This window comes from Dama dama, chromosome 13 (genome assembly GCF_033118175.1).
Source record: "Dama dama isolate Ldn47 chromosome 13, ASM3311817v1, whole genome shotgun sequence".
Classification (NCBI taxonomy): domain Eukaryota; kingdom Metazoa; phylum Chordata; class Mammalia; order Artiodactyla; family Cervidae; genus Dama; species Dama dama.
This window is the reverse complement of record NC_083693.1, coordinates 4,909,552-4,932,476: the sequence shown is the minus strand read 5'-3', so window position 1 is coordinate 4,932,476 and position 22,925 is coordinate 4,909,552.

Genomic DNA, 22,925 nt, shown 5'->3' with positions numbered 1-22,925 from the left:
GCTCCTCCTATTTTTCATACCGTTTCATGTTCCTCATATTTTCGACACCTTTTGAAGCTCTTCATATTTTTTACACCTTTTCATGATCTTCATGTTTTTCAACACCATTTCACTCTCCTATTTTTCAGACAGTTTCGTGCTCCTCCTATTTTTCATACCATTTCATGTTCCTCATATTTACGACACCTTTTGAAGCTCTTCATATTTTTCACACCTTTTCATGCTCTTCATGTTTTTCAACACCGTTTCATGTTCCTCCTATTTTTCAGACAGTTTCGTGCCCCTCCTATTATTCATACCGTTTCATGTTCCTCATATTTTCGACACCTTTTGAAGCTATTCATATTTTTCACACCTTTTCAGGCGCTTCATGTTTTTCAACACCACTTCATGCTCCTCCTATTTTTCAGACCGTTTCCTGCTCCTCATATTTTTGACACCTTTTGAAGCTCTTCATATATTTCACACCTTTTCAGGCTCTTCATGTTTTTCAACACCGCTTCATGCTCCTCATATTTTTGACACCTTTTGAACGTCTTCATATTTTTCACACCTTTTTAGGCTCTTCATATTTTTGAACACCGTTTCTTGTTCCTCCTATTTTTCAGACCGTTTCATGCTCCTCATAATTTTGACACCTTTTGAAGCTCTTCATATTTTTCACACCTTTTCAGGCGCTTCATGTTTTTCAACACCGCTTCATGCTCCTCCTATTTTTCAGACCGTTTCATGCTCCTCATATTTTTGACACATTTTGAAGCTCTTCATATTTTTCACACCTTTTCAGGCTCTTCATGCTTTTCAACACCACTTCATGCTCATCCTATTTTTCAGACCGTTTCCTGCTCCTCATATTTTTGACACCTTTAGAAGCTCTTCATATATTTCACACCTTTTCAGGCTCTTCATGTTTTTCAACACCGCTTCATGCTCCTCATATTTTTGACACCTTTTGAACGTCTTCATATTTTTCACACCTTTTTAGGCTCTTCATATTTTTGAACACCGTTTCTTGTTCCTCCTATTTTTCAGACCGTTTCATGCTCCTCATAATTTTGACACCTTTTGAAGCTCTTCATATTTTTCACACCGTTTCAGGCGCTTCATGTTTTTCAACACCGCTTCATGGTCCTAATATTTTTCAGACCGTTTCATGCTCCTCATATTTTTGACACCTTTTGAAGCTTTTAATATATTTCACATATTTTCATGCTCTTCATGTTTTTCAACACCGCTTCATGCTCCTCCTATTTTTCAGACAGTTTCATGCTCGTCATATTTTTGACACCTTTTGAAGCTCTTCATATTTTTCACACCTATTCAGGCTCTTCGTGTTTTTCAACCCCTCTTCATGCTCCTCCCATTTTTCAGGCCATTTCATGCTCCTCATATTTTTGACACCTTTTGAAGTTCTTCATATTTTTCACCCCTTTACAGGCTCTTCATATTTTTCAACACCGCTTCATGCTCCTATTATTTTTCAGATTGTTAAATGCTCTTCGTATTTTTGACAACTTTTGAAGCTCTTCATATATTTCACACCATTACTTACTCTTCATGTTTTCAAGAACCACTTCATGCTCCTGCTATTTTTCAGACCGTTTCATGCTCCTCATATTTTTGACATCTTTTCAAGCTCTTCATATTTTTCACACCATTTCACGCTCTTCATGTTTTTAAACACCACTTAATGCTCCTGCTATTTTTCATACTGTTTCATGCTCCTCATATTTTTGACACCTTTTGACGCTCTTCATATTTTTCACAGCTTTTCAGGCTCTTCATGTTTTCAACACAGCTTCATGTTCCTCCAATTTTTCAGACCGTTTCATGGTCCTCATATTTTTGACACCTTTTGAAGCTCTTCTTATTTTTCAACACCGTTTCATGCTCCTCCTATTTTTCAGACCGTTTGATGCTCCTCCTATTTTTCAGACCGTTTCAATGTCCTCATATTTTTGACACCTTTTGAAGCTCTTCATATTTTTCACACTTTTCATGCTCTTCATGTTTTTCAACACCGGTTCATGCTCCTCCTATTTTTCAGACTGTTTCATGCTCCTCATATTTTTGAAAACTTTGGAAGCTCTTCATATTCTTCACAGCTTTTCAGGCTTTTCAATACGTTTTCATGCTCCTCCTATTTTTTAGGCCATTTCGTGCTCCTCATATTTTTGACACCTTTTGAAGCTCTTCATATTTTTCACACTTTTTCAGGCTCTGCATGTTTTTCAACACCGCTTCATGCTCCTCCTATTTTCAGACCGTTTCATGCTTCTCATATTCTTGACACCTTTTGAAGCTCTTCATATTTTTCACACCTTTTCAGGCTCTTCATGTTTTTCAATACCGCTTCATGCTCCTCCTATTTTTCAGACCGTTTCATGCTCCTCATATTTTTGACACCTTTGAAGCTCTTCATATTTTTCAACCTTTTCAGGTTCTTCATATTTTTCAACACCGTCTCATGCTCCTCGTGTTTTTGAGACCGTATCATGTTCCTCATATTTATGACACCTTTTGAAACTCTTCATGATTTTCATCACCGTTTCATGCTCCTCCTATTTTTCAGACCATTTCTGCTCCTCCTATTTTTCAGACCGATTCATGCTCCTCATATTTTTGACAGCTTTTGAAGCTCTTCATATTTTTCAAACCTTTTCAGGCTCTTAATGTGTTTGAACAACTTCTCATGCTCCTCCTATTTTTTAGATCGTTTCATGCTCCTCATATTTTTGACACCTTTTGAAGTTCTTCATATTTTTCACACATTTTCAAGCTCTTCATGTTTTACAACACCGTTTCATGCTCCTCTAATTTTTCAGACCTTTTCATGCTCCTCATATTTTTGACACCTTTTGAAGCTCTTCATATATTTCACACCTTTTCAGGCTCTGCATGTTTTTCAACACCGCTTCATGCTCCTCCTATTTTTCAGACCGTTTCATGCTCCTCATATTTTTGACAGATTTTGAAGCTCTTCATTTTTTTAAAACCTTTTCAGGATCTTCATGTTTTTCAACACCGCTTCATGCTCCTCCTATTTTAGAGACCGTTTCATGCTCCTCATATTTTTCACACCTTTTGAAGCTCTATATATTTTTCATACCTTTTCCTCTTCTTCATGATTTTCAACAACGCTTCATGCTCCTCCTATTTTTCAGACCGTTTCATGCTCCTCATATTTTTGACACCTTTTGAAGCTCTTCATATTTTTCACACCTTTTCAAGCTCTTCATGTTTTACAACACCTTTTCATGCTCCTCCTATTTTTCAAACCGTTTCATGCTCCTCCTATTTTTCGCACCGTTTCAGTCTCCTCATATTTTTGACACCTTTTGAAGTTCTTCATATTGTTCACACCTTTGCAGGTTCTTCAAGTTTTTGAACACCGTTTCATGCTCCTCATATTTTTCAGACCGTTTCATGCTCCTCATAATTTTGACACCTTTGAAGCTGTTCATATTTTTCACACCTTTTGAAGCTCTTCATATTTTTCACACGTTTTCAGTCTCCTCATGTTTTTCAACACCACTTCATGATCTCCTATTTTTCACACCGTTTCATGCTCCTCATATTTTTCAGGCCGTTTCATACACCTCATATTTTTGACACGTTTTGAAGTTCTTCATGTTTTTCAACACCGTTTCATGCTCCTCCTATTTTTCAGACCGTTTCATGGTCCTCATATTTTTCAGACAGTTTCATGCTCCTCATATTTTTGAAAACTTTTGAAGCTCTTCATATTCTTCACAGCTTTTCAGGCTTTTCAACACCGTTTCATGCTCCTCCTATTTTTCAGGCCGTTTCGTGCTCCTATATTTTTGACACCTTTTGAAGCTCTTTATTTTTTCACATCTTTTCAGGCTCTGCATGTTTTTCAACACCGCTTCATGCTCCTCCTATTTTCAGACCGTTTCATGCTTCTCATATTCTTGACACCTTTTGAAGCTCTTCCTATTTTTCACACCTTTTCAGGCTCTTCATGTTTTTCACCACAGCTTCATGCTCCTCCTATTTTTCAGACCGTTTCATGCTCCTCATATTTTTGACACCTTTTAAAGCTCTTCATATTTTTCACATCTTTTCAGGCTCTTCATGTTTTTCTACACCGCTTCATGCTCCTCCTATTTTTCAGCCCCTTTCATGCTACTCATATTTTTGACACCTTTTGAAGCTCTTCATATTTTTTACACCTTTTGAGTCTCTTCACGTTTTTGAACACCGTTTCTTGCTCCTCCTATTTTTCAGACCGTTCCATGCTCCTCATATTTTTGACACGTTTTGAAGTTGTTCATATAGTTCACACCATTTCAGGCTCTTCATGTTTTTGAACATGGCTTCAGGCTCCTCCTATTTTTCAGACCATTTCATGCTCCTCATATTTTTGACAACTTTTGAAGCTCTTCATATTTGTCACAGCTTTCAGGCCCTTCATGTTTTTCAACACCGCTTCATGCTCGTCCTATTTTTCAGACCGTTTCATGCTCCACATATTTTTGATACATTTTGAAGCTCTTCATATTTTTCACAACTTTTCAGGCTCTTCATGATGTTGAATACCGCTTCATGCTCCTTCTATTTTACAGACCGTTTCATGCTCCTCATATTTTTGACACCTTTTAAAGCTCTTCATATTTTTCACACCTTTTCACTTTCTTCATGTTTTTCTACATTGCTTCATGCTCCTCTTATTTTTCAGCCCGTTTTATGCTCCTCATATTTTCGACACGTTTCGAAGCTCTTCATATTTTTCACATGTTTTGAAGCTCTTCATATTTTTCACACCTTTTAAGGCTCTTCATATTTTTGAACACCGTTTCATGCTCCTCCTATTTTTCAGAACGTTTCATGCTCCTCATATTTTGAAAAAGTTTTGAAGCTCTTCATGATTTTCAACACCGTTTCATGCTCCTCCTATTTTGCAGACCGTTTCATGCTCCTCATATTTTTCAGACCAATTCATGCTCCTCATATTTTTGACAGCTTTTGAAGCTCTTCATGATTTTCAACACCGTTTCATGCTCCTCCTATTTATCAGACCGTTTCTGCTCCTCCTATTTTTGAGACCGTTTCATGCTCATCATATTTTTTGACACCTTTTGAAACGCTTCATATTTTTCACACCTTTTCAGGCTCTTCATGTTTTTCATCAACGCTTCATGCTCCTCCTATTTTTCAGACCGTATCATTCTCCTCATTTTTTTGACTCGTTTTGAACCTATTTATATTTTTCACACGTTTTGAAGCTCTTCATAATTTTCACACCTTTTCAGGCTCCTCATGCTTTGAACACCGCTTCATGCTCCTCCTTTTTTTCAGACCGTTTCATGCTCCTCATATTTTTCACACCTTTTGAAGCTCTTCATATTTTTCACACGTTTTCAGGCTCTTCATGTTTTAGAACACCGCTTCATGCTCCTCCTTTTTTTCAGACCTTTTCAAGCTCCTCATATTTTTCATACCTTTTGAAGCTCTTCATATTTTTCACACCTTTTGAAGCTATTCATATTTGTCACACCTTTTCAGGCTCTTCATATTTTTGAACACCGTTTCATGCTCCTCCTATTTTTCAGAACGTTTCATGCTCCTCATATATTTGAAAAAGTTTTGAAGCTCTTCATGATTTTCAACACCGTTTCATGCTCCTCTTATTTATCAGACCGTTTCTGGTCCTCCTATTTTTGAGACTGTTTCATGCTCATCATATTTTTTGACACCTTTTGAAACTCTTCATATTTTTCACACCTTTTCAGGCTCTTCATTTTCTTCACACCGTTTCATGCTCCTCATATTTTTCAGACCGTTTTGTGCTCCTCTTATTTTTCAGACCGTTTCATGCACCTCATAATTTTTACAACTTTTGAAGCTCTTCATATTTTTCACAGCTTTTGAAGCTATTCTTATTTTTCACACCTTTTCAGGCTCTTCATGTTTTTCAACTCCACTTCATGCTCCTCCTATTTTTCAGAAAGTTTCATGCTTCCCATATTTTTGACACCTTTTGAAGCTCTTCATATTTTCCACACTTTTTCAGGCTCTTCATGTTTTTCACACCTTTTCAGGCTCTTCATGTTTTTCAACACCGCTTCATGCTCCTCCTATTTTTCAGAACGTTTCATGCTCCTCATATTTTTGAAAAAGTTTTGAAGCTCTTCATGATTTTCAACACCGTTTCATGCTCCTCCTATTTTGCAGACCGTTTCATGCTCCTCATATTTTTCAGACCGTTTCATGCTCCTCATATTTTTGACACCTTTTGAAGCTCTTCATGATTTTCAACACCGTTTCATGCTCCTCCTATTTTGCAGACCGTTTCATGCTCCTCATATTTTTCAGACCGTTTCATGCACCTCATATTTTTTACACCTTTTGAAGCTCTTCATATTTTTCACAGCTTTTAATGATCTTTATGTTTTTCAACACCGTTACATGCTCCTGCTATTTTTCAGACTGTTTCGTGCTCCTCGTATTTTTCAGACCGATTCATACACCTCATATTTTTTACACCATTGAAGCTCTTCATATTTTTCACAGCTTTTAATGCTCTTTATGTTTTTCAACAGCGTTTCATGCTCTTAATATTTTTCAGACCGTTTCATGCTCCTTCTATTTTTTACACCTTTTGAAGCTCTTCATACTTTTCACACCTTTTCAGTCTCTTCATGTTTTTCAACACCGCTTCATGCTCCTCCTATTTTTCAGAACGTTTCATGCTCCTAATATTTTTGACACCTTTTGAAGCTCTTCATATTATTCCCAACTTTTCAGGTTTGTCATGTTTTTGACCACCGTTTCATGCACCTCCTATTTTTCAGACCGTTCCATGCTCCTCATATTTTTGACACTTTTTGTAGCTATTCATATTTTTCACACCTTTTCAGAGTCTTCATGTTTTTCAACACGGTTTCATGCTGCTCCTATTTTTCAGACCGTTTCATGCTCCTCATATTTTTGAAACCTTTTGAAACTCTTCATATTTTTCACACCTTTTCAGGCTCTTTATGTTTTTGAACACCGTTTCATGCTCCTCCTATTTTTCATACCGTTTCATGCTCCTCATATATTTGAAGCGTTTTGAAACTCTTCATATTTTTCACATCTTTTCAGGCTCTTCATGTTGTTCAACACCGCTTCATGCTCCTCCTATTTTTCAGACCGTTTCATGCTCCTCATATTTTTGACACATTTTGAAGCTCTTCATATTTTTCACACCTTCTCCGGATCTTCATGTTTTTCAGCACCGTTTCAATCTCCTCCTATTTTAGAGACCGTTTCATGCTCCTCATATTTTTCACACCTTTTGAAGCTCTATATATTTTTCATACCTTTTCCTCTTCTTCATGATTTTCAACACCGCTTCATGCTCCTCCTATTTTTCAGACCGTTTCATGCTCGTCATATTTTTCACACCTTTTGAAGCTCTTCATATATTTCACACCTTTTCAGGCTCTTCATATTTTTCATACCGCTTCATGCTCCTCCTATTTTTCACACCGTTTCTTGCTCCTCATATTTTTCAAATATTTTGAAGCTCTTCAAATTTTTCACACCTATTCATGCTCTTCATTTTTTCAACACAGTTTCTTGCTCCTCATATTTTGACACGTTTTGAAGCTCTTCATATTGTTCACACGTTTTCAGGCTCTTCATGTTTTTGAACACCGTTTCATGCTACTCCTATTTTTGACACCTTTTGAAGCTCGTCATATTTTTCACACCTTTTCAGGCTCTTCATGTTTTTCAACACCGTTTCATTGCTCCTCCTATTTTTCAGACCGTTTCAAACTTCTCATATTTTTGACACCTTTGAATTCCTTCATATTTTTCACCCCTGTTCATGCTCTTCATGTTTTTGAACACCGTTTCATAGTCCTCCTATTTTTCAGACCGTTTCATGCTCCTCATATTTGACACTTTTTGAAGCTCTTCATATTTTTCACACCTTTTCAGGCTCTTCATGTTTTGAACACTGCTTCATGCTCCTCCTACTTTTCAGACCTTTTCATGCTCCTCAAATTTTGAAACCTTTTGAAACTCTTCATATTTTTCACACCTACTCAGGCTCTTCATGTTTTTGAACACCGTTTCATGTTCCTCCTATTTTTCAGACCGCATCATGCTTCTCATATTTTTGACATTTCTTGATGCTCTTCATCTTTTTCACACCTTTTCAGGCACTTCATGTTTTTGTACACCGCTTCATGCTCCTCCTATTTTTCAGACCCTTTCATGCTCCTCATATTTTTCACACCTTCTGAAGCTCTTCATATTTTTCACTCCTTTTGAAGCTCTTCATATTTTTCACAAGTTTTCAGGCTCTTCATATTTTTCAACACCGCTTCATGCTCCTCATATTTTTCAGACCGTTTGGTGCTCCTCATATTTTTCACACCTTTTGAAGCTCTTCATATTTTTCACACCTTTTCAGGCTCTTCATGTTTTCAACACCGTTTTATGCTCCTCCTATTTTTCAGACCTTTTCATGCTGCTCATATTTTTCACACCTTTTGACGCTCTTCATATTTTTCACACCTTTTCAGGCTCTTTATGTTTTTGAACACTGCTTCATGCTCCTCCTATTTTTCAGACCGTTTCATGCTCCTCATATTTTTGACACCTTTTGAAGCTCTTCATATATTTCACACCTTATCAGGCGCTTCATGTTTTTCAACACCGCTTCATGGTCCTAATATTTTTCAGACCGTTTCATGCTCCTCATATTTTTGACACCTTTTGAAGCTTTTAATATATTTCACATATTTTCAGGCTCTTCATGTTTTTCAACACCGCTTCATGCTCCTCCTATTTTTCAGACAGTTTCATGCTCGTCATATTTTTGACACCTTTTGAAGCTCTTCATATTTTTCACACCTATTCAGGCTCTTCGTGTTTTTCAACCCCTCTTCATGCTCCTCCCATTTTTCAGGCCATTTCATGCTCCTCATATTTTTGACACCTTTTGAAGTTCTTCATATTTTTCACCCCTTTACAGGCTCTTCATATTTTTCAACACCGCTTCATGCTCCTATTATTTTTCAGATTGTTAAATGCTCTTCGTATTTTTGACAACTTTTGAAGCTCTTCATATATTTCACACCATTACATACTCTTCATGTTTTCAAGAACCACTTCATGCTCCTGCTATTTTTCAGACCGTTTCATGCTCCTCATATTTTTGACATCTTTTCAAGCTCTTCATATTTTTCACACCATTTCACGCTCTTCATGTTTTTAAACACCACTTAATGCTCCTGCTATTTTTCATACTGTTTCATGCTCCTCATATTTTTGACACCTTTTGACGCTCTTCATATTTTTCACAGCTTTTCAGGCTCTTCATGTTTTCAACACAGCTTCATGTTCCTCCAATTTTTCAGACCGTTTCATGCTCCTCATATTTTTGACACCTTTTGAATCTCTTCATATTTTTCACACCTTTCAGTCTCTTCATGTTTTTGAACACCGTTTCATGCTCCTCCTATTTTTCAGACTGTTTCATGCTCCTCATATTTTTGACACCGTTTGAAGCTCTTCATATTTTTCTCACCTTTCAGGCTCTTCATGTTTTTCAACACCGCTTCATGCTGCTCCTATTTTTCACACCGTTTCATGATCCTCATATTTTTGACACGTTTTGAAGCTCTTCATATTTTTCACACCTTTCCAGACTCTTCATGTTTTTCAGCACCGCTTCATGCTCCTCCTATTTTTCATACCATTTCTTGCTCCTCATATTTTTGACACCTTTTGAAGGTCTTCATATATTTCACACCTTTTCAGGCTCTTCATGCTTTTGAACAACGCTTCATGCTCCTCCTATTTTTCAGACCGTTTCATGCTCCTCATATTTTTGACACATTTTGAAGCTCTTCATATTTTTCACACCTTCTCCGGATCTTCATGTTTTTCAGCACCGTTTCAATCTCCTCCTATTTTAGAGACCGTTTCATGCTCCTCATATTTTTCACACCTTTTGAAGCTCTATATATTTTTCATACCTTTTCCTCTTCTTCATGATTTTCAACACCGCTTCATGCTCCTCCTATTTTTCAGACCGTTTCATGCTCGTCATATTTTTCACCCTTTTGAAGCTCTTCATATATTTCACACCTTTTCAGGCTCTTCATATTTTTCATACCGCTTCATGCTCCTCCTATTTTTCACACCGTTTCTTGCTCCTCATATTTTTCAAATATTTTGAAGCTCTTCAAATTTTTCACACCTATTCATGCTCTTCATTTTTTCAACACAGTTTCTTGCTCCTCATATTTTGACACGTTTTGAAGCTCTTCATATTGTTCACACGTTTTCAGGCTCTTCATGTTTTTGAACACCGTTTCATGCTACTCCTATTTTTGACACCTTTTGAAGCTCGTCATATTTTTCACACCTTTTCAGGCTCTTCATGTTTTTCAACACCGTTTCATTGCTCCTCCTATTTTTCAGACCGTTTCAAACTTCTCATATTTTTGACACCTTTGAATTCCTTCATATTTTTCACCCCTGTTCATGCTCTTCATGTTTTTGAACACCGTTTCATAGTCCTCCTATTTTTCAGACCGTTTCATGCTCCTCATATTTGACACTTTTTGAAGCTCTTCATATTTTTCACACCTTTTCAGGCTCTTCATGTTTTGAACACTGCTTCATGCTCCTCCTACTTTTCAGACCTTTTCATGCTCCTCAAATTTTGAAACCTTTTGAAACTCTTCATATTTTTCACACCTACTCAGGCTCTTCATGTTTTTGAACACCGTTTCATGTTCCTCCTATTTTTCAGACCGCATCATGCTTCTCATATTTTTGACATTTCTTGAAGCTCTTCATCTTTTTCACACCTTTTCAGGCACTTCATGTTTTTGTACACCGCTTCATGCTCCTCCTATTTTTCAGACCCTTTCATGCTCCTCATATTTTTCACACCTTCTGAAGCTCTTCATATTTTTCACTCCTTTTGAAGCTCTCATATTTTTCACAAGTTTTCAGGCTCTTCATATTTTTCAACACCGCTTCATGCTCCTCATATTTTTCAGACCGTTTGGTGCTCCTCATATTTTTCACACCTTTTGAAGCTCTTCATATTTTTCACACCTTTTCAGGCTCTTCATGTTTTCAACACCGTTTTATGCTCCTCCTATTTTTCAGACCTTTTCATGCTGCTCATATTTTTCACACCTTTTGACGCTGTTCATATTTTTCACACCATTTCAGGCTCTTTATGTTTTTGAACACTGCTTCATTCTCCTCCTATTTTTCAGACCGTTTCATGCTCCTCATATTTTTCACAACTTTTGAAGCTCTTCGTATTTTTCACACATTTTCAGGCTCTTCATGTTTTTCAACACCGTTTCATGCTACTCCTATATTTCAGACCGTTTCATGCTCCTCATGTTTTTAAACACCGCTTCACGCTCCTCATATTTTTAGACCGTTTCATGCTCCTCACATATTTGAAACGTTTTTAAGCTCTTCATATACTTCAAACATTTTCTGGCTCTTCATGTTTTTCAACACCCCTTCATGCTCCTCCTATTTTTCATACCGTTTCATGTTCCTCATATTTTCGACACCTTTTGAAGCTCTTCATATTTTTTACACCTTTTCATGATCTTCATGTTTTTCAACACCATTTCACTCTCCTTCTATTTTTCAGACAGTTTCGTGCTCCTCCTATTTTTCATACCATTTCATGTTCCTCATATTTACGACACCTTTTGAAGCTCTTCATATTTTTCACACCTTTTCATGCTCTTCATGTTTTTCAACACCGTTTCATGTTCCTCCTATTTTTCAGACAGTTTCGTGCCCCTCCTATTATTCATACCGTTTCATGTTCCTCATATTTTCGACACCTTTTGAAGCTATTCATATTTTTCACACCTTTTCAGGCGCTTCATGTTTTTCAACACCGCTTCATGCTCCTCCTATTTTTCAGACCGTTTCATGCCCCTCATATTTTTCACACATTTTCAGGCTCTTCATGTTTTTGAACACCGCTTCATGCTCCTCCTATTTTTCAGACCGTTTCATGCTCCTCATATTTTTGACACATTTTGAAGCTCTTCATATTTTTCACACCTTTTCAGGCGCTTCATGCTTTTCAACACCACTTCATGCTCCTCCTATTTTTCAGACCGTTTCCTGCTCCTCATATTTTTGACACCTTTTGAAGCTCTTCATATATTTCACACCTTTTCAGGCTCTTCATGTTTTTCAACACCGCTTCATGCTCCTCATATTTTTGACACCTTTTGAACCTCTTCATATTTTTCACACCTTTTTAGGCTCTTCATATTTTTGAACACCTTTTCTTGTTCCTCCTATTTTTCAGACCGTTTCATGCTCCTCATAATTTTGACACCTTTTGAAGCTCTTCATATTTTTCACACCTTTTCAGGCGCTTCATGTTTTTCAACACCGCTTCATGGTCCTAATATTTTTCAGACCGTTTCATGCTCCTCATATTTTTGACACCTTTTGAAGCTTTTAATATATTTCACATATTTTCAGGCTCTTCATGTTTTTCAACACCGCTTCATGCTCCTCCTATTTTTCAGACAGTTTCATGCTCGTCATATTTTTGACACCTTTTGAAGCTCTTCATATTTTTCACACCTATTCAGGCTCTTCGTGTTTTTCAACCCCTCTTCATGCTCCTCCCATTTTTCAGGCCATTTCATGCTCCTCATATTTTTGACACCTTTTGAAGTTCTTCATATTTTTCACCCCTTTACAGGCTCTTCATATTTTTCAACACCGCTTCATGCTCCTATTATTTTTCAGATTGTTAAATGCTCTTCGTATTTTTGACAACTTTTGAAGCTCTTCATATATTTCACACCATTACATACTCTTCATGTTTTCAAGAACCACTTCATGCTCCTGCTATTTTTCAGACCGTTTCATGCTCCTCATATTTTTGACATCTTTTCAAGCTCTTCATATTTTTCACACCATTTCACGCTCTTCATGTTTTTAAACACCACTTAATGCTCCTGCTATTTGTCATACTGTTTCATGCTCCTCATATTTTTGACACCTTTTGACGCTCTTCATATTTTTCACAGCTTTTCAGGCTCTTCATGTTTTCAACACAGCTTCATGTTCCTCCAATTTTTCAGACCGTTTCATGCTCCTCATATTTTTGACACCTTTTGAATCTCTTCATATTTTTCACACCTTTCAGTCTCTTCATGTTTTTGAACACCGTTTCATGCTCCTCCTATTTTTCAGACTGTTTCATGCTCCTCATATTTTTGACACCGTTTGAAGCTCTTCATATTTTTCTCACCTTTCAGGCTCTTCATGTTTTTCAACACCGCTTCATGCTGCTCCTATTTTTCACACCGTTTCATGATCCTCATATTTTTGACACGTTTTGAAGCTCTTCATATTTTTCACACCTTTCCAGACTCTTCATGTTTTTCAGCACCGCTTCATGCTCCTCCTATTTTTCATACCATTTCTTGCTCCTCATATTTTTGACACCTTTTGAAGGTCTTCATATATTTCACACCTTTTCAGGCTCTTCATGCTTTTGAACAACGCTTCATGCTCCTCCTATTTTTCAGACCGTTTCATGCTCCTCATATTTTTGACACATTTTGAAGCTCTTCATATTTTTCACACCTTCTCCGGATCTTCATGTTTTTCAGCACCGTTTCAATCTCCTCCTATTTTAGAGACCGTTTCATGCTCCTCATATTTTTCACACCTTTTGAAGCTCTATATATTTTTCATACCTTTTCCTCTTCTTCATGATTTTCAACACCGCTTCATGCTCCTCCTATTTTTCAGACCGTTTCATGCTCGTCATATTTTTCACCCTTTTGAAGCTCTTCATATATTTCACACCTTTTCAGGCTCTTCATATTTTTCATACCGCTTCATGCTCCTCCTATTTTTCACACCGTTTCTTGCTCCTCATATTTTTCAAATATTTTGAAGCTCTTCAAATTTTTCACACCTATTCATGCTCTTCATTTTTTCAACACAGTTTCTTGCTCCTCATATTTTGACACGTTTTGAAGCTCTTCATATTGTTCACACGTTTTCAGGCTCTTCATGTTTTTGAACACCGTTTCATGCTACTCCTATTTTTGACACCTTTTGAAGCTCGTCATATTTTTCACACCTTTTCAGGCTCTTCATGTTTTTCAACACCGTTTCATTGCTCCTCCTATTTTTCAGACCGTTTCAAACTTCTCATATTTTTGACACCTTTGAATTCCTTCATATTTTTCACCCCTGTTCATGCTCTTCATGTTTTTGAACACCGTTTCATAGTCCTCCTATTTTTCAGACCGTTTCATGCTCCTCATATTTGACACTTTTTGAAGCTCTTCATATTTTTCACACCTTTTCAGGCTCTTCATGTTTTGAACACTGCTTCATGCTCCTCCTACTTTTCAGACCTTTTCATGCTCCTCAAATTTTGAAACCTTTTGAAACTCTTCATATTTTTCACACCTACTCAGGCTCTTCATGTTTTTGAACACCGTTTCATGTTCCTCCTATTTTTCAGACCGCATCATGCTTCTCATATTTTTGACATTTCTTGAAGCTCTTCATCTTTTTCACACCTTTTCAGGCACTTCATGTTTTTGTACACCGCTTCATGCTCCTCCTATTTTTCAGACCCTTTCATGCTCCTCATATTTTTCACACCTTCTGAAGCTCTTCATATTTTTCACTCCTTTTGAAGCTCTCATATTTTTCACAAGTTTTCAGGCTCTTCATATTTTTCAACACCGCTTCATGCTCCTCATATTTTTCAGACCGTTTGGTGCTCCTCATATTTTTCACACCTTTTGAAGCTCTTCATATTTTTCACACCTTTTCAGGCTCTTCATGTTTTCAACACCGTTTTATGCTCCTCCTATTTTTCAGACCTTTTCATGCTGCTCATATTTTTCACACCTTTTGACGCTGTTCATATTTTTCACACCATTTCAGGCTCTTTATGTTTTTGAACACTGCTTCATTCTCCTCCTATTTTTCAGACCGTTTCATGCTCCTCATATTTTTCACAACTTTTGAAGCTCTTCGTATTTTTCACACATTTTCAGGCTCTTCATGTTTTTCAACACCGTTTCATGCTACTCCTATATTTCAGACCGTTTCATGCTCCTCATGTTTTTAAACACCGCTTCACGCTCCTCATATTTTTAGACCGTTTCATGCTCCTCACATATTTGAAACGTTTTTAAGCTCTTCATATACTTCAAACATTTTCTGGCTCTTCATGTTTTTCAACACCCCTTCATGCTCCTCCTATTTTTCATACCGTTTCATGTTCCTCATATTTTCGACACCTTTTGAAGCTCTTCATATTTTTTACACCTTTTCATGATCTTCATGTTTTTCAACACCATTTCACTCTCCTTCTATTTTTCAGACAGTTTCGTGCTCCTCCTATTTTTCATACCATTTCATGTTCCTCATATTTACGACACCTTTTGAAGCTCTTCATATTTTTCACACCTTTTCATGCTCTTCATGTTTTTCAACACCGTTTCATGTTCCTCCTATTTTTCAGACAGTTTCGTGCCCCTCCTATTATTCATACCGTTTCATGTTCCTCATATTTTCGACACCTTTTGAAGCTATTCATATTTTTCACACCTTTTCAGGCGCTTCATGTTTTTCAACACCGCTTCATGCTCCTCCTATTTTTCAGACCGTTTCATGCCCCTCATATTTTTCACACATTTTCAGGCTCTTCATGTTTTTGAACACCGCTTCATGCTCCTCCTATTTTTCAGACCGTTTCATGCTCCTCATATTTTTGACACATTTTGAAGCTCTTCATATTTTTCACACCTTTTCAGGCGCTTCATGCTTTTCAACACCACTTCATGCTCCTCCTATTTTTCAGACCGTTTCCTGCTCCTCATATTTTTGACACCTTTTGAAGCTCTTCATATATTTCACACCTTTTCAGGCTCTTCATGTTTTTCAACACCGCTTCATGCTCCTCATATTTTTGACACCTTTTGAACCTCTTTATATTTTTCACACCTTTTTAGGCTCTTCATATTTTTGAACACCTTTTCTTGTTCCTCCTATTTTTCAGACCGTTTCATGCTCCTCATAATTTTGACACCTTTTGAAGCTCTTCATATTTTTCACACCTTTTCAGGCGCTTCATGTTTTTCAACACCGCTTCATGGTCCTAATATTTTTCAGACCGTTTCATGCTCCTCATATTTTTGACATCTTTTGAAGCTTTTAATATATTTCACATATTTTCAGGCTCTTCATGTTTTTCAACACCGCTTCATGCTGCTCCTATTTTTCAGACAGTTTCATGCTCGTCATATTTTTGACACCTTTTGAAGCTCTTCATATTTTTCACACCTATTCAGGCTCTTCGTGTTTTTCAACCCCTCTTCATGCTCCTCCCATTTTTCAGGCCATTTCATGCTCCTCATATTTTTGACACCTTTTGAAGTTCTTCATATTTTTCACCCCTTTACAGGCTCTTCATATTTTTCAACACCGCTTCATGCTCCTATTATTTTTCAGATTGTTAAATGCTCTTCGTATTTTTGACAACTTTTGAAGCTCTTCATATATTTCACACCATTACATACTCTTCATGTTTTCAAGAACCACTTCATGCTCCTGCTATTTTTCAGACCGTTTCATGCTCCTCATATTTTTGACATCTTTTCAAGCTCTTCATATTTTTCACACCATTTCACGCTCTTCATGTTTTTAAACACCACTTAATGCTCCTGCTATTTTTCATACTGTTTCATGCTCCTCATATTTTTGACACCTTTTGACGCTCTTCATATTTTTCACAGCTTTTCAGGCTCTTCATGTTTTCAACACAGCTTCATGTTCCTCCAATTTTTCAGACCGTTTCATGCTCCTCATATTTTTGACACCTTTTGAAGCTCTTCATATTTTTCACACTTTTCAGTCTCTTCATGTTTTTGAACACCGTTTCATGCTCCTCCTATTTTTCAGACTGTTTCATGCTCCTCATATTTTTGACACCGTTTGAAGCTCTTCATATTTTTCTCACCTTTCAGGCTCTTCATGTTTTTCAACACCGCTTCATGCTGCTCCTATTTTTCACACCGTTTCATGATCCTCATATTTTTGACACGTTTTGAAGCTCTTCATATTTTTCACACCTTTCCAGACTCTTCATGTTTTTCAGCACCGCTTCATGCTCCTCCTATTTTTCATACCATTTCTTGCTCCTCATATTTTTGACACCTTTTGAAGGTCTTCATATATTTCACACCTTTTCAGGCTCTTCATGCTTTTGAACAACGCTTCATGCTCCTCCTATTTTTCAGACCGTTTCATGCTCCTCATATTTTTGACACATTTTGAAGCTCTTCATATTTTTCACACCTTCTCCGGATCTTCATGTTTTTCAGCACCGTTTCAATCTCCTCCTATTTTAGAGACCGTTTCATGCTCCTCATATTTTTCACACCTTTTGAAGCTCTATATATTTTTCATACCTTTTCCTCTTCTTCATGATTTTCAACACCGCTTCATGCTCCTCCTATTTTTCAGACCGTTTCATGCTCGTCATATTTTTCACCCTTTTGAAGCTCTTCATATATTTCACACCTTTTCAGGCTCTTCATATTTTTCATACCGCTTCATGCTCCTCCTATTTTTCACACCGTTTCTTGCTCCTCATATTTTTCAAATATTTTGAAGCTCTTCAAATTTTTCACACCTATTCATGCTCTTCATTTTTTCAACACAGTTTCTTGCTCCTCATATTTTGACACGTTTTGAAGCTCTTCATATTGTTCACACGTTTTCAGGCTCTTCATGTTTTTGAACACCGTTTCATGCTACTCCTATTTTTGACACCTTTTGAAGCTCGTCATATTTTTCACACCTTTTCAGGCTCTTCATGTTTTTCAACACCGTTTCATTGCTCCTCCTATTTTTCAGACCGTTTCAAACTTCTCATATTTTTGACACCTTTGAATTCCTTCATATTTTTCACCCCTGTTCATGCTCTTCATGTTTTTGAACACCGTTTCATAGTCCTCCTATTTTTCAGACCGTTTCATGCTCCTCATATTTGACACTTTTTGAAGCTCTTCATATTTTTCACACCTTTTCAGGCTCTTCATGTTTTGAACACTGCTTCATGCTCCTCCTACTTTTCAGACCTTTTCATGCTCCTCAAATTTTGAAACCTTTTGAAACTCTTCATATTTTTCACACCTACGCAGGCTCTTCATGTTTTTGAACACCGTTTCATGTTCCTCCTATTTTTCAGACCGCATCATGCTTCTCATATTTTTGACATTTCTTGAAGCTCTTCATCTTTTTCACACCTTTTCAGGCACTTCATGTTTTTGTACACCGCTTCATGCTCCTCCTATTTTTCAGACCCTTTCATGCTCCTCATATTTTTCACACCTTCTGAAGCTCTTCATATTTTTCACTCCTTTTGAAGCTCTCATATTTTTCACAAGTTTTCAGGCTCTTCATATTTTTCAACACCGCTTCATGCTCCTCATATTTTTCAGACCGTTTGGTGCTCCTCATATTTTTCACACCTTTTGAAGCTCTTCATATTTTTCACACCTTTTCAGGCTCTTCATGTTTTCAACACCGTTTTATGCTCCTCCTATTTTTCAGACCTTTTCATGCTGCTCATATTTTTCACACCTTTTGACGCTCTTCATATTTTTCACACCTTTTCAGGCTCTTTATGTTTTTGAACACTGCTTCATTCTCCTCCTATTTTTCAGACCGTTTCATGCTCCTCATATTTTTCACAACTTTTGAAGCTCTTCGTATTTTTCACACATTTTCAGGCTCTTCATGTTTTTCAACACCGTTTCATGCTACTCCTATATTTCAGACCGTTTCATGCTCCTCATGTTTTTAAACACCGCTTCACCCTCCTCATATTTTTAGACCGTTTCATGCTCCTCACATATTTGAAACGTTTTTAAGCTCTTCATATACTTCAAACATTTTCTGGCTCTTCATGTTTTTCAACACCCCTTCATGCTCCACCTATTTTTCATACCGTTTCATGTTCCTCATATTTTCGACACCTTTTGAAGCTCTTCATATTTTTTACACCTTTTCATGATCTTCATGTTTTTCAACACCATTTCACTCTCCTTCTATTTTTCAGACAGTTTCGTGCTCCTCCTATTTTTCATACCATTTCATGTTCCTCATATTTACGACACCTTTTGAAGCTCTTCATATTTTTCACACCTTTTCATGCTCTTCATGTTTTTCAACACCGTTTCATGTTCCTCCTATTTTTCAGACAGTTTCGTGCCCCTCCTATTATTCATACCGTTTCATGTTCCTCATATTTTCGACACCTTTTGAAGCTATTCATATTTTTCACACCTTTTCAGGCGCTTCATGTTTTTCAACACCGCTTCATGCTCCTCCTATTTTTCAGACCGTTTCATGCCCCTCATATTTTTCACACATTTTCAGGCTCTTCATGTTTTTGAACACCGCTTCATGCTCCTCCTATTTTTCAGACCGTTTCATGCTCCTCATATTTTTGACACATTTTGAAGCTCTTCATATTTTTCACACCTTTTCAGGCGCTTCATGCTTTTCAACACCACTTCATGCTCCTCCTATTTTTCAGACCGTTTCCTGCTCCTCATATTTTTGACACCTTTTGAAGCTCTTCATATATTTCACACCTTTTCAGGCTCTTCATGTTTTTCAACACCGCTTCATGCTCCTCATATTTTTGACACCTTTTGAACCTCTTCATATTTTTCACACCTTTTTAGGCTCTTCATATTTTTGAACACCTTTTCTTGTTCCTCCTATTTTTCAGACCGTTTCATGCTCCTCATAATTTTGACACCTTTTGAAGCTCTTCATATTTTTCACACCTTTTCAGGCACTTCATGTTTTTCAACACCGCTTCATGGTCCTAATATTTTTCAGACCGTTTCATGCTCCTAATATTTTTGACACCTTTTGAAGCTTTTAATATATTTCACATATTTTCAGGCTCTTCATGTTTTTCAACACCGCTTCATTCTCCTCCTATTTTTCAGACAGTTTCATGCTCGTCATATTTTTGACACCTTTTGAAGCTCTTCATATTTTTCACACCTATTCAGGCTCTTCGTGTTTTTCAACCCCTCTTCATGCTCCTCCCATTTTTCAGGCCATTTCATGCTCCTCATATTTTTGACACCTTTTGAAGTTCTTCATATTTTTCACCCCTTTACAGGCTCTTCATATTTTTCAACACCGCTTCATGCTCCTATTATTTTTCAGATTGTTAAATGCTCTTCGTATTTTTGACAACTTTTGAAGCTCTTCATATATTTCACACCATTACATACTCTTCATGTTTTCAAGAACCACTTCATGCTCCTGCTATTTTTCAGACCGTTTCATGCTCCTCATATTTTTGACATCTTTTCAAGCTCTTCATATTTTTCACACCATTTCACGCTCTTCATGTTTTTAAACACCACTTAATGCTCCTGCTATTTTTCATACTGTTTCATGCTCCTCATATTTTTGACACCTTTTGACGCTCTTCATATTTTTCACAGCTTTTCAGGCTCTTCATGTTTTCAACACAGCTTCATGTTCCTCCAATTTTTCAGACCGTTTCATGCTCCTCATATTTTTGACACCTTTTGAAGCTCTTCATATTTTTCACACTTTTCAGTCTCTTCATGTTTTTGAACACCGTTTCATGCTCCTCCTATTTTTCAGACTGTTTCATGCTCCTCATATTTTTGACACCGTTTGAAGCTCTTCATATTTTTCTCACCTTTCAGGCTCTTCATGTTTTTCAAAACCGCTTCATGCTCCTCCTATTTTTCACACCGTTTCATGATCCTCATATTTTTGACACGTTTTGAAGCTCTTCATATTTTTCACACCTTTCCAGACTCTTCCTGTTTTTCAACACCGCTTCATGCTCCTCCTATTTTTCAGACAGTTTCATGCTCGTCATATTTTTGACACCTTTTGAAGCTCTTCATATTTTTCACACCTATTCAGGCTCTTCGTGTTTTTCAACCCCTCTTCATGCTCCTCCCATTTTTCAGGCCATTTCATGCTCCTCATATTTTTGACACCTTTTGAAGTTCTTCATATTTTTCTCCCCTTTACAGGCTCTTCATATTTTTCAACACCGCTTCATGCTCCTATTATTTTTCAGATTGTTAAATGCTCTTCGTATTTTTGACAACTTTTGAAGCTCTTCATATATTTCACACCATTACATACTCTTCATGTTTTCAAGAACCACTTCATGCTCCTGCTATTTTTCAGACCGTTTCATGCTCCTCATATTTTTGACATCTTTTCAAGCTCTTCATATTTTTCACACCATTTCACGCTCTTCATGTTTTTAAACACCACTTAATGCTCCTGCTATTTTTCATACTGTTTCATGCTCCTCATATTTTTGACACCTTTTGACGCTCTTCATATTTTTCACAGCTTTTCAGGCTCTTCATGTTTTCAACACAGCTTCATGTTCCTCCAATTTTTCAGACCGTTTCATGGTCCTCATATTTTTGACACCTTTTGAAGCTCTTCATATTTTTCACACCTTTCAGTCTCTTCATGTTTTTGAACACCGTTTCATGCTCCTCCTATTTTTCAGACTGTTTCATGCTCCTCATATTTTTGACACCGTTTGAAGCTCTTCATATTTTTCTCACCTTTCAGGCTCTTCATGTTTTTCAACACCGCTTCATGCTGCTCCTATTTTTCACACCGTTTCATGATCCTCATATTTTTGACACGTTTTGAAGCTCTTCATATTTTTCACACCTTTCCAGACTCTTCATGTTTTTCAACACCGCTTCATGCTCCTCCTATTTTTCATACCATTTCTTGCTCCTCATATTTTTGACACCTTTTGAAGGTCTTCATATATTTCACACCTTTTCAGGCTCTTCATGCTTTTGAACAACGCTTCATGCTCCTCCTATTTTTCAGACCGTTTCATGCTCCTCATATTTTTGACACATTTTGAAGCTCTTCATATTTTTCACACCTTCTCCGGATCTTCATGTTTTTCAGCACCGTTTCAATCTCCTCCTATTTTAGAGACCGTTTCATGCTCCTCATATTTTTCACACCTTTTGAAGCTCTATATATTTTTCATACCTTTTCCTCTTCTTCATGATTTTCAACACCGCTTCATGCTCCTCCTATTTTTCAGACCGTTTCATGCTCGTCATATTTTTCACCCTTTTGAAGCTCTTCATATATTTCACACCTTTTCAGGCTCTTCATATTTTTCATACCGCTTCATGCTCCTCCTATTTTTCACACCGTTTCTTGCTCCTCATATTTTTCAAATATTTTGAAGCTCTTCAAATTTTTCACACCTATTCATGCTCTTCATTTTTTCAACACAGTTTCTTGCTCCTCATATTTTGACACGTTTTGAAGCTCTTCATATTGTTCACACGTTTTCAGGCTCTTCATGTTTTTGAACACCGTTTCATGCTACTCCTATTTTTGACACCTTTTGAAGCTCGTCATATTTTTCACACCTTTTCAGGCTCTTCATGTTTTTCAACACCGTTTCATTGCTCCTCCTATTTTTCAGACCGTTTCAAACTTCTCATATTTTTGACACCTTTGAATTCCTTCATATTTTTCACCCCTGTTCATGCTCTTCATGTTTTTGAACACCGTTTCATAGTCCTCCTATTTTTCAGACCGTTTCATGCTCCTCATATTTGACACTTTTTGAAGCTCTTCATATTTTTCACACCTTTTCAGGCTCTTCATGTTTTGAACACTGCTTCATGCTCCTCCTACTTTTCAGACCTTTTCATGCTCCTCAAATTTTGAAACCTTTTGAAACTCTTCATATTTTTCACACCTACTCAGGCTCTTCATGTTTTTGAACACCGTTTCATGTTCCTCCTATTTTTCAGACCGCATCA